The sequence below is a fragment of the Rattus norvegicus genome, chromosome 8 (assembly GCF_036323735.1).
Source record: "Rattus norvegicus strain BN/NHsdMcwi chromosome 8, GRCr8, whole genome shotgun sequence".
NCBI lineage: Eukaryota > Metazoa > Chordata > Mammalia > Rodentia > Muridae > Rattus > Rattus norvegicus.
The window spans coordinates 109,515,339-109,529,235 of record NC_086026.1 but is presented as its reverse complement, the minus strand read 5'-3'; positions in this window follow the sequence as shown (position 1 = coordinate 109,529,235).

Genomic DNA, 13,897 nt, shown 5'->3' with positions numbered 1-13,897 from the left:
GGTCACGTTAATCATGCACTCCAGGGATGGCAAAGGAAGTGACGATGGTCAGAGCAGGGTCTGGACTCACAGAACCCTGTGTGAGTTTAGGGCTCCTTGGCTATCTTGACCTTTATAACTTATGAAGAATAAAGTCTTTGCCAAATGCCTCCCTACTTCATGGTCCTCCTTCATGGTCTTTTCATTGCCCAATCAATCTATGGTTTGATCTCCAAATCTACAAAGTTAGCTTCTTTCCCTACACGTTATCTTTAAGTTACATTAAGAAAAAAGTTTAAGTGCTTCGCAACCAAATATGCTAATATAATCTTTTTACTTTAAACTAAGGTAGAGGATCTTGATTTCCACCCGTATCTGAGAAATGTGTCAGGGCTGTTCAACTGGTCATGGTGAACCCAAGTTCCACGTGTGTGCTGACATCACCCTCCTGTCAGTGACTGTCCAAACCAGAGCCATCCTAAACAACTACAAGGCACCTTGAAGGAATTTTCTTCATGTCCCACTGAAAAGTTATATAAAGAAATTGTGGCAAAATCAGTTTTAAAATATCTTATGTGACTCAAAATATATGAACTGTTATTCTGGTATTCAGTCAATATTTAAAATTATTAATGAATTATTTTACATAATTTTTATATTAGTCTTGAGAATCCCGTGTGTTTCACAGTTCAATTAAAACTACCCGTATTTTGAATGTCCAGTCAACACGTGCCTATAGTTGGGATGGGGAGGCCACAGGAGCTGGTAAAATGCTTGCCCCATGGGCAGAAGGGCTGAGGTTCAAAGCACTAGCATCTAACTAAATGTTGGCTAGGCATGGCAGATGGATCAAAAACTCAGTTCTTTGAAAATGCCAGACGGGAACAAGATGTCCCCAGAGCAAGCTGAAACAAGCCAAATTGGTGACCCCTGGGTTCAGGGAGAACCATGCCTCAGTAGATTATAGAGAGTGATTGAGGAAGACACCCAACATTAACTTATGGTCTACACATGCGTGTACACACTCACTCACACAAATACACACATGCACTTTCACACATGTGAACACACATATATACATGCCACATGAATTCAATGCTAAATAAACAAACGAGGCAAGGCCCGTCTAAGGCTCTCGTTGAGAGGAATGAGAAGGTATTCTGTGGGTAGCACCAAAGAGTTCTTTGACTAGTCATGTCTGCGACGGGAAAGTTTTGGGTGCCCACTGTGCTCAACTTGTTAACCAGTTAGGCCAGACCCAGAACTCGCTCTGCCATTTTACCTTTATTTCAAATCTTGGTGCTTTTGCTGTGGCTTCAAGAGAAAGATAAGCAATATTTGCGGGGGCGGAAGAGAGTTAAAGATTTGGGGTATTACTAAAGGTTCTCCTCAACAGATCTAACTTTTGACCCCAAAGGAAAGTTTCTGTATGGCACAGGAGTCCTTCTTTGGTATTGAAGTCTCCACATTTCTCCCCTGGGGCCAGTCTTGTCCTGGTTACTTTATTGTAAAGAAAACCAGCAAGCATCAACTCATTTAACAGCAGGGCACTCGGCAGCACAGATGAAAAATGCCAACCGCCTTTGGGTGCATTCTTATCCCTGACAGAGGGCAAGTCTGGGTGAGTTTCTCCAGGAGCCATCCACCTCTCTTTTGAGGTAGTATCTGTCTTTTAGGAAGTGAGCTAAGCTGACTGGCAGTGAGGTCACCTTCCCAGGTCTGGGTTTGCCAGTCAGCTTCCCTTCGCTGGGTTCCAGAGATTGACTCAGGTGTGCTTGCCTGAGAAGCACTTTTATTAAGTGAATTCTCACCCCAGCATCCCAGGCTGGCCTTGACTTCACTATGCAGGCAGCACAACCTTGACTAGCAACAGTCCTCTTACGTCCGTTTCTAAGTGCTTGGCTTTCAGAGTCTAGATACGCTTTTAGAATTCACAATTTTAAACCCTGTGGAAAACCCTGTGACTGGAGGAGCCGGTCCTGGATTAAGACTGAGGAGAAGACATGGCTAAACCCTGGAAATCTCATCTGAGGCCAGCAGGAGTAGGACTTTTCCCTCTCTGTTCCAGTGCACATAGCCTTACAACCTCCACCTCCACTACCCTTGAGGTAGTCATGTAGTCTGCTGGCCAGATTACAGGTTAAACGTCCTCTCTCCTTATCTGGACATGTCCAGCAAACACCTGGAACCCATCTTTGTGCAAATGAAGCGTTCCCAGGACCCCAGCACCAGCCATCAACCTGAAAACACCCCAAACACCCCTACCCACTTCCCACGGTTTATATAGCTCTTGTTCATCCCCAGTCATGAAAGCCATCTCCAGAGAAGGCTTTTTCTTCCAAACTCATGCCTAGATAAACTTCATTCCTTCCAGTTCAGCTCAGTGGACAATGGTGTCTGGATATCCAGAAGGAAAAACAGACCTGATCTGACACTGTAAGTTGATCATTTTGGCATTGAGTTTTAAGCTAGAATGAATTTTGAAAGCGTTAATCTGATTCCTTTTTAAAAGGCTTAAAAGAATAAAGATTATAATTACATCATTTCACTCCTTTCCTTCCTCCCTCCAAACCATCCCATGTAACCCCTGCTTGCTCTTTTTTCAAATTTATGGCCTCTTTAAGATTCTTAAAAAAAAAGATACAAATCTTCAGTAATCAAAACATCCCAGTGACCAAAACCTTAATGTGACTACCTTTTCTGAGGTCCCAGGGATTAATCTGTATTGTTTTGTTACAGTCTAATCCAAGACTATTTTTCAGAACCTAACAGGCCATTGTTTTCTTTTTTGCTTCCTGTGTTTGTGGGAGGAATCACAATGTAACCTTTTACATCTTAAAATTCCTATTCCCAAGTCCAGTTTACTAAAAAAAAAAATGGCTAATGTTTGTCTTTGGGTTCCAGAAAGCCAGGAGAACAAGGCTGGAAGGGCAGTCAGATAATTTAGTAGGGTCACTCTCTTCAGGATTTTATACTGTTTCTGGGGAGTTGAGTCCATATTGATTCTTAATTTATGGGATGGCCATTTCTTAGGGAAGTAAGCTTCGGATTCTTTGAGTAATGATACACACACGCAGTTTATTCACTGTAGAATATTTCTTGGGTAGACATTGTAAAACCTCATGACTCTCACTTCATTGTATGGCCTTGAGGAAATTATCTGGCCCAATATATTTCAACTGAGGCAGGATATGAAAGTATTAATAAAAATGTTAGTGGAAGACTTGGGGCCTTTTAAAGAAATAACAGAATGAGATAATATTTTTTATTACATCCGAATCCTCTATTATTCTAGAACCTGGTATTCATGGACCAGGCTTATTACAATTTTAATAATCGAAGAAATCAAATAGTTAACTAGGTCTATATGATCACAGAAAAACTTATGGAGAATAAGAAAATCTTGTGCTTCTATGTTTAAGTCAAGTACCCGCCAATGCTTTACAGAAAGGCTGATAAAACTGCTCACGAGTGCAGAATTTATCCCCTCCTTAACCCGAGTACTAGAGCAAGACCAGCTGCTGACTTCATGGGGCAATGAGGTAAGGGGAGTGTGTTAGCTGATTCTGACGATCCTGGCTTTCATTTAGCTCACAGTTTGTGAGGTTGAAGAGAGAAGACAGCCCTGGTAGCAAACAGCTCATTCACAATTGTTGCAATGCATTGGTGGAACAGTCAAATGTCTGACAGCGTCTCTGCTGGGAGGGGATGCCTGGGAATTTTGCTTCATTCTTTGCAGACATCCCTTCATGCTTTTTTTAAAAAATATTTTTTTCCTTTTGCTGATTTTTGCCTTATAATCCTTTTGCTATGATGAATCTTGCCTATGAGCAATGGAACAGCAAACAAAACCCTCAAGTTCTCAAGGCCCCTCTGCCTGACTCTGAAGTGGAAGCAGCTACTGTCTGAGGAAATCTTCCAGGTGGTTCTCTCAATCGATACGGACAAGGATGGGACGCCTCGAGCCATTGTGGATCCTCTGACCTGTGACCCTGTGATCATGGCTCCAATCATAACAGGCACACTAACCAACTTACGAACCGAATACTTGTGCTTCTGAATTAACCAATCCAGTAACTGTCCACCTTTATGCTTCACGAATGAGGTAATATATAGATTAATACCATGCTAAGTAAACTATAAATACAAATGACTAAGGTGGTTGGGAAAAATAATACTTGATGACGTTTAAAACTTTATGTTAAATTTACATTCTAAGAATCCACAAATAAAGATCAATGGAAGGCTTGTGTGTGTGTGTGTGTGTGTGTGTGTGTGTGTGTGTGTGTGTGTCTGCGCGCGCGCGCACGCACGCGAATTCCATATGGATGCTTTTCTGCTCTGCTTTTGAGCAGAGTTATATTGTGGTAGAAACCATATGGAGTTACAAGTTTAGCATGCTGACAATCTACTAACCCACTTCATTTTCTTGGGGCAGAATAAAGAACTCAACATTTCAAATTTTCCAGTTAGTTACCTGTGTGCCATCACGCACACAGAAACAGGAAGTGCGATGTCTCTTTCCCAAGCCTTTATCCCCCTCCTTGGAATTGTCCCATAAATTTGAGAAGTCAATCCAGCTTCTAGAGATCAGCCAAGGAGGGACCTTACGAATTCTCCAGTGTTCCCACATGATACATAACTAGGTAAAAGGGCTCTGTGGTGGAGTCTTGTGCACTGCTGCCCGATGTCCTTGCTTGTACAGATGCTACACAGGTCCAGGATGGTGTCCTTTCTGTGCACGTATAGTGATGCCTTTCAGTTTGTGAGGAAATGGCAAATCAGCAAATCCATTATAAGTTGGAAATATTTTAAGTCCAGCATGTACTTACTGAACCCTGTAACTGAAGAGTTCCATATACTCCCTGGTAGCAGTTGAGTGGGAACTACAGTTCTCTACCACTGTCTAGTAGGCAGAGGGAGCATCACCAAGGAATGCCTTCTCACCAAGCCTGAGAAGATGAAAAGTCAAAGGCAGAGTATGAGTTCTACTAAAGCCTTGTACCACTGTCAACTTGAGGAGCCTATTTTTAGAGCCATCGTGGAAGGCTGGCTCAGGAGCAATTGCTAGAATTAGCTGTTCCTCCACACCTGTGGGCTTCTTGTGTCAAGATGCCCCTTCCCCACCGAAGTTCCTCTCTGAGGACCTTGACATCCTTTTCTGTCTGTAAATCTGAGGCAGAATTCGTCATCATTCTTTTCCACGGTCCTTCTTAACTGTTCTCTTCATCTGGAACTTTATTTATATCCTGACACTGGTCTCCCCCTCACAGAGTCCCTCCTCATGCCCCTCCTTTCTCCTCTGAGAGGGTCAGCCCTCCTGGACATGTCCTTCCCAACCCAATGCATCAAGTCTCTGTCAGATTAGGCTGGCCTGCTGGGGAATGGATACCACAGTTAGGCTACAGCTTTAGGGAGAGCCTCGGTTCCAGTTGTGCCACAAGGACACATGCTCCACTACGCTCATAGCAGCTTTATTCATAATAGCTAGAAGTGGGAAACAACCCAGATGTCCCTCAACCCAATGGATTCAGGAAATGTGGTTCATTTACGCAATGGAATACTATTCAGGTATTAAAAACAAGAACATCGCGAATTTTGTATACAAATGAATGGAACTAGAAAATATCCTCAGTGAGGTAACCCACTCCCTAAAGGACGTGGATGGTATGTGCTCATGTATGATAAGTGGATATTAGCCATAAAGTACAGAATACCTATGATACACACTACTACAGACCCAAAGACTTTAAACAGGAAGAAAGGCTCAAGTGAGGATGCTTGAACCTCATTTAGAAGGGGCAATAACATAGTCATTGGAGGAAGAGGGAGGGAGAGACCTGAGTGGGAGGGGGAGGGGAAAGGGATAGGAGTAGGATCGGGTGTGGGGAGAGACGGGAAAGGGGCCAGAAGAATAAATAGAATCTGCGGCTGCGGGGGAGGGGAAGGATAGGGGATTCTCTATGAAGTTCCAGAGTCCTGGCATGAGGGAGGCTTCCAGGAGTCAATGTGGGTGACCTTAGCTGAGACATCTGGAACATTCTAATTCCAGGTGTCTATGCAACTCTCCTCTTTTACCTCAGAACTCTGAATGCCACTGTGGCAAAAATTTCAACTTCTTTCTTGTTCCATTCTCTCCATTTTGGCTTCAAGTGTTTTCCTAGCACACACTTCCCTTACATTGTTCCTTGATATTTTCTTTCATATTAAACTTATGAGGATATGAAATCTGTCTATTCTGTTCACTGAGCACTCCTGGAATTTAAGAACAGGCTCTGCTTGTACAAGAGAACAAAGTTACGGTTACTAAAGGCTGAGGGAAAGAATAAATGAGAAGACTGACTTTTCCTCTCACTGTTGGTCGACTTTGGCTATTGTATAACCTTTGTCACAACTGAGCACATTCTGTGTCTATGGCTCTCCTTCGAGATGAGCTGCACTGAAGACTTCTTCAACTGCAGTAAAACTGCTGAGTGCAGGCCAAAGTCTGTAGCCAGGTAAATTTTCAATTAAACTTGGTGAAGAGTGAATTAAAAAAGAATATATACCTATACAGACAGTATATATGCCTATGTATTAGAGAAGAATTATACATACATGAACAGTTTATATGTATATGTATTGAAAAAGAATATATACATACATGTCACTCTGTAAGCACTTCCTTCTGTCTTGGGTACAGCCTGCCTGATTTAGTATTGTGAAGCTCAAAGCTGGGCATTTCTGGGAGTGGGGGATGTTTAGGTCAAAGCCAAGTTGGTAAAAGGCAAGAGAAGAAACTAGAAGTAGCCTGGGAGCCAGGGTCACTACAGCTCCCTCAGTCTGACCTGTGGCCCAACTGACCAGGATGGGTATTGCTTCCTCAGAGTGGCAAACCCTTTTACCCAGCAGACAGCTCAGAGACGGGCACTTCTCCCAGATGAGTGGCATTTCCTGTCTCTTTGCTGATGGCTTGACTCTTGCCCCATCCTTACCCTAAGTATGAGAAGGTGCAACAAAAGAAAAAGAAAAAAAAGAAAAAAGAAAAGAAAAAGAAACTAAGCAGCTAACATTTTGTTCCCAGCACCTGTGCTCTGATCAGAAAGTCAGAACCCAGTGAAGGGGGAGGGAAGGTGACAGAGAGAGAGAGAGAGAGAGAGAGAGAGAGAGAGAGAGAGAGAGAGAGGCAGGTGAGCTTAGTTACACTGAGGATGCTCAAAAAACATTATTCCAGAAGTTTACTTAAAAATACAGACATATTATATGAGTGTATGTATACACACACCATATGTGTGTGTGCATCTAATAGAGTTTATATATGTATAATATATAATACATATATATATATACAAATGTGTATATATGTATATATGTATGTATAATAAAGTTTATATGAAGTTGTCCCATGTGGGACAATAATGCTCCTCTCAAAAGCCATTGACTATTTAGTCAAAATCCCAGTGCCAGTCATGGAAATGCACCCTTTGAGCTATTGGTCAGGGAAGGCCAAGAGACTCCTAAAACAATTTAGGCCATTACCGTTGCTCTTGATTGCCTCCTAGAACTTGAAGATGCCCCATGTGTCAGACCCAGGAACTGGAGGAATCAAGCTAGTCCTGACCTGGACTCCTCCTCTCCGGACACTGGCTTCTGCTGTATCAGGATGAGCTGCAGACTGGCAAGGGAGTAAAGGCAGTCAATAATGTTACCCAGCTGAAGAGCTTATGGACCACAGCAATGACTGACCCGGCACTGGGTCCCCAAGAGTATAACAGTCACACTTTTATTTTGTGGGGTAACCAACAGCTTTCTAATTGGACTTAAGGTCCACTTAATAGGAGGGAATTCATGTCTGGTCGTGCAAACCGAGCCAATTGTCAGTGGCTGGAGGGGACATAGACTTGTGAGAAGAACCTACTCCTGCCATTTCCCTAAACCAGAACCATTTCTCACTGGACTCTAGATACTTACCCTTAGGCACAGTGAGTGCAGTTCTTACTCTCATCAAAGAGGCTTCTTTTTAAAACAGACAAAAGCTATCTAGGAGATCCACAGCTGGCCAGAATGCAGGGGAATCACTGAAGCTGTGGTCTCCAGCCCTAACTGATACATCTGCAATATAATCCCTACATCCAGGGCTTTGGGGAAATTGCAGAAGAGGGAGGCAAGGCAGATGAATTTTAAGAGTCAGAGGACCACAATGCCTGCTGCCAGATAGTGCCTTTAAGACACGACAGGGATGCTGCGGGATGCTGCGGGATGCTGCGGGATGCTGCGGGATGCTGCGGGATGCTGCGGGATGCTGCGGGATGCTGCGGGATGCTGTGGGATGCTGAGGGATGCTGTGGGATGCTGTGGGATGCTGTGGGATGCTGCAGGATGCTGAGGGATGCTGTGGGATGCTGCGGGATGCTGTGGGATGCTGAGGGATGCTGAGGGATGCTGAGGGATGGTGCGGGATGCTGCGGGATGCTGCGGGATGCTGCGGGATGCTGAGGGATGCTGAGGGATGGTGCGGGATGCTGCGGGATGCTGCAGGATGCTGTGGGATGCTACACCCATGATGTCTCAACAATATGGTTGCCTAAATGAGACCTACATAATGACAATACTAGTTGACATGCCAACAGCAGGGGAAATTTCACTGAGTCCCACCCCTAGATGTAGAGCTACAGAAAATCAATGGCTGCCTAGAGAGGGAGCATCAGTTCTCTCCAGGCAGGAGCTCCCCGATAGTTTATACAATCCCAAGTAATCAGCGCTAAACACATGCACATGCAAGCCACACCAAAGGGACTCCTGAAAGAATAATTTGAAAAGAAAACGTCATGAACTATGAATTTGAGAATGAGTGGGGAGGATGTGGGAGGAGCCTGAGGAGGGAGAGGGAGGGGTAGAAACAACGCAAATACAGAACTTGTTGTAGAGATTTAAAAATATTAAATAAAAGCAGTATCTAAACGAGACTAGGAGAAATTTGCAACGCTCACTAGCCTCCTACTAATTTTGGCCTTTAGAAGCTCTGGGGGAACTTTTAATTGCAGTCAGAGAAGAAAATGTACTGTAGTTAAGTAAGATAAAACGACAATACTTAAAATTACAATTGAGCCCCAAGTGTTCGACAGTTTATTCTCTGCCTTAAAATAAAATAGCTTTCATCTTTCCCCCCTCACAACAGCCTTCGCCGCCTGGATAATGCATTTCCTTAGATTTATTTGCTCAGCCCCGAAAACTTGACACTAAGGGGATTATTTAGTCTTAGATTTGCTGTAGTCCATAGTAATGGCCAACAGGGAAGGGAGTGAAGCAGCAATATTAGCAGGGCAATGGGAGGGAGGGGAGCTGGGAGGGGGCTGTGCAGTCCGCAGCTAAGCGAAACTGCTTGCATAAACACCATTAAGAAGATTTAGACATTGCTTTCCTTATCATCAGCACTCCTGGAAGAAATAAAAAAAAAATAAAAATGAAGAAGAAAAAAAAAAGAAGAAAAAAGGGGAAAGGGACAGGCCTTGACTTGCTGTGTGTGCGTTTCCATTAAAGGTTCAATAGGAAATAAAACAAGCTGAGAGTCCGAATGCGATGACGCTCTGAACTCATCCATGCCGCCTCATCACCGACCAGAGGAGACATTTGTTCCACGTTACTGGAAAGAGCAGCTGGACAGAGAACAAAACAGCCTGCGTCACCCATCTGTGACTGAGATGAAACCCAGACCACTGCCTGGGCTGGCGCTGAACTTTTATTCCTCACATCTACTACACACACACACACAGACACACACACACACAGACACACACACACACAGACACACAGACACACACACAGACACACACACAGACACACACACAGACACACACACAGACACACACACAGACACACACACACAGACACACACACACACGAATACACACCAACACACACAGACACACACACACAGACACACACACACGAATACACACCAACACACACAGACACACACACAGACACACACACAGACACACACACTCGAACACACACAGACACACACACAGACACACACACAGACACACACACACAGACACACACACAGACACACACATAGACACACACACAGACACACACACACAAACATATGGGGGTTGGGGGGAGAGAGAGAGATGAACACAGAGACACACACACACAGACGCACACACGTGGGGTATGGGGGACAGAGATACAGACAGACACAAACATGAACACACACATACACACAAACACACACAGAGACAGACAGACAGACAGACACACACACACACACTCCCCCCCCACCATAGGATGAAATCTTTCTGATATCCATGCTTTTCCCAAACCACTCATTTTTAAGATAATGAAATCAAGACTTGGTGAGGAGATGGGGTAACTTATAATGACCAGAAAGAAGGGATCTTCCTCTGCTGATTGCCGGACTGAAAAGGCTTCAAGAGAAAAAAAATGTGAAAAGAGGTCAGGTGGAACTGAGAGGGTGATAAAAAGGCTATGGTGGTCAACTTCCCAGAGGAGGGGAAACCATGCTGGTCACTGAAATTCATTTTAAAGAAAGTAACACACTCTTCTCAGAGCACTGCCTGCCTGCCTGCCTCTCAGTCTGTCTGTCTGTATCTTGATAGATCTGTTGGTTTACATGATAAATTCTGTGTCTGTCTAGAGCAATGGGAAAGTTGTCCCAAGGTATTGCATAGCTTACAGAGTACCAAGAACAGAAGCTACGTTCGCTGTGCAAATCCTGGAAACGACATTTGGGATTTTGACTGCTCTTCCATTTTCTAGAAGCATCCTCAGTAAGGCATTTATAACAGTCAACGTGTGTAAGGGATATTGGCATGAAGTATTTCTAATCATTACGAACAGAATTTTAAAAACGATCCAGCACTAAATAACTGGTGGCAGAACAGGACAACACAAGGAAACAGTTGGTGTTATCAGGCCTGCACATAGGCAGCTTGAGTCCCCGGAGCCCCACACTCTCCTCTTCCTTTCTGCTTCCTTATCCTTCCTTCCTTGGAGATCATTTTTCTGGAGGCAAGGTATTTCAGAGCTGCTGAGGGCTGTTCCCAGAACCCCCAGAGCCCCCCTGCTTTTCAGAGGTTTTGATAAAATGCACCCCATGTCCCATGGTGAGTTTAGACAGCGTGTCATACTTCCTTCACACAAAGAGTGAACTGGCAGATGTGGCAGCTGAATGTGGAGGAAGGCAGGGCTCCATTGGGCTTCCCGTGGTGAGGATTCAGAACAATAGCAATGAAGCCTAACTGCAGTGGGTCACATTATTCGTGGCTCTCTGCAGTTAGTACTGCTCTATGCTACCCCATTTCCTTACAGAAGCTGGAGTTGGCCGAGTAGGAGGGTTCTGTGTTCTTTTGTGACTGCGTTACCTCACTGAGGATGAAATTTTCTAGTTCCATCCATTTGCCTAAGAATTCCATGTAGTCATTGTTTTTAATAGCTGAGTAGTACTCCATTGTGTAAATGTACCACACACACGCGCACACACACACACACACACACACACACACACACACACACACACACACACACGGTAAGCACTCACTGATAAGTAGATATTAGCCCAAAAGTTTGGAGTACCTAAGAAAAAATTCACAGATCATATTAAACCCAAGAAGAAGGAAGACCAAAGTGTGGATGCTTCACTTCTTTTTAGAAGGGAGAACAAAATATTCAAGGGAGAGACAAAGAGTGAAGCAGGGACTGAAGGAAAGGCCATCCAGAGACTGCCCCACCTGGGGATCCATCCCATATGCAGCCATCAAACCCAGATACTATTGCTGATGCCAAGAAGTGCTTGCTGACAGGAGCCAGATATGGATGTCTCCTGAGAGGCTCTGCCAGAGCCCTACTGACACAGATGAGGCTGCTTGCAGCTAACCATTGGACTGAGCACGGGGACCCCAGTGGAAGAGTTAGAGAAAAGATTGAAGGAGCTGAGGGGGTTTGCAACACCACAGGAAGAACAACAATATTAACCAACCAGATCCCACCAGAGCTCTTTTTTTTTTTATTAACTTGAGTATTTCTTATATACATTTCGAGTGTTATTCCCTTTCCCGGTTTCCGGGCAAACATCCCCCTCCCCCCTCCCCTTCCTTATGGGTGTCCCCCTCCCAACCCTCCCCCCATTGCCGCCCTCCCCCCATAGTCTAGTTCACTGGGGGTTCAGTCTTGGCAGGACCAAGGGCTTCCCCTTCCACTGGTGCTCTTACTAGGCTATTCATTGCTACCTATGGGGTCAGAGTCCAAGGTCAGTCCATGTGTAGTCTTTAGGTCCTTAGTCCCTGGAAGCTCTGGTTGCTTGGCATTGTTGTACATATGGGGTCTCGAGCCCCTTCAAGCCCCACCAGAGCTCTTAGAGACTAAATCACCAACCAATAAGCACACATGTATTTCCTCCCATGAGTATTTTGCTCCCCCTTCTAAGAAGGAATGAAGCATCCACACTTTGGTCTTCCTTCTTCTTGGGCCTAATATGACTCCAGCCATATATGTAGCAGAGGATGGCATGGTCCAGCATCAACAGGAGGAAAAGCCCTTGATCCTGTGAAGGCTTGTTTCCCCAGTGTAGGGGAGTGCCAGGGCATTGAGAGGTTAGAGTGGGTGGGTGGTAGAGGAGCATCCTCATAGAAGCAGGGGTAGAGGGAGTGGGTATGGGCGAAGGGGAAAAGGGGGTAACATTTGAAGTGTAAATACATAAAACATCCAAGAAAAAAAGGATGGTTCTGTGGATAAAAGCATTTGCCACCAAGCCTGGCCACCTGCCATCAATGCTGGGGTCCCATCTGAGAGGACAAGACAAGCTGTCTTGTGACCTTCACAGGAGTGCACATGCACATGGCTGCACAAATGCACGTGGGGCTGTATAAATGTAACACAAACTTAAATAAAGAAGCAGGAGCCATTATGGAGGAGTAAACAAGTAGATGTGGTCACTTAGACAGGGGTGTCTTTTATCTTTCTATCGTGTGCTCCATTGGTAGGGTCAGGTTCTTAGGACCCGTTAATTCCTGGAGTCAAGTAAATTCTTCACAGCAAGCTTTCTTTAGTCATCCTCTTCTTACGTACTAAATTCTTACAAGGGCTGAAGGCCAGTTCTTTGGCCAGTCACTTGGACAGGTGAGCGGGAGGGTCAACTCAGAAGAATTTCTTCTACCATTTCCAACAGAAATGAAGAAGGCTTCGCTCATTCACTTAAGATACTGATGGAGAGGGGCCTCCTGCTCCCCCCTCTGGACTCTCAGGCTTGTGCATGTCTCAGCTTTCTGGTATCTGGTAGGAGAAAGCCTGCTCTTTTCTGGTCTTTTCTGGTCTTGAATATCCCTCTACTGCAGTGCCCAGAGTATGTGGCTCCGTCCACTGAGCTCGCTGACACCTTTGTGGGCACAACTCTGCAGCCCCAGCACCCAGAACTTCTGGGGTAGCACAGCCTCTGCCTTTCTCTCTTCATTGCCACCAAGAAGGACTTGATCATCCCAGACAGACAAACCCCTTTGCTCCTTTTGTATTTCAAGTAAGAAAATCCACCACGCTCAGTGACATACTCCAGAACTCCATGATGCTCTCTCAGGAAGCAGTCCCATTAGCCAACTTCTTTCTTGCCTATACAGCACTGACCCTACTTCACTGTCCCCCTTAGAAACAGAGAATAATTAAGAATGTGCCACCCCTTATGCACCAATTCTTTATCTCCGTGAGGGTTATTTACTGATCTTATAAAAACTGTCTTTCCGTTGCCCTGGTCCCAGGATGCTAGTATAATGCTGTGAAAGAGACGTAGGGACTGACACGACCCCAACCTCCAGCTCATTTCTGCCGTGAATTTAATCGAATGTCAAACAAAAAGATGGGTAACTCATGAGGGCCCAGTCAATACCGCTCAGAGATGGGAAGGCTGCGTTCAGAGCTGGTTCTG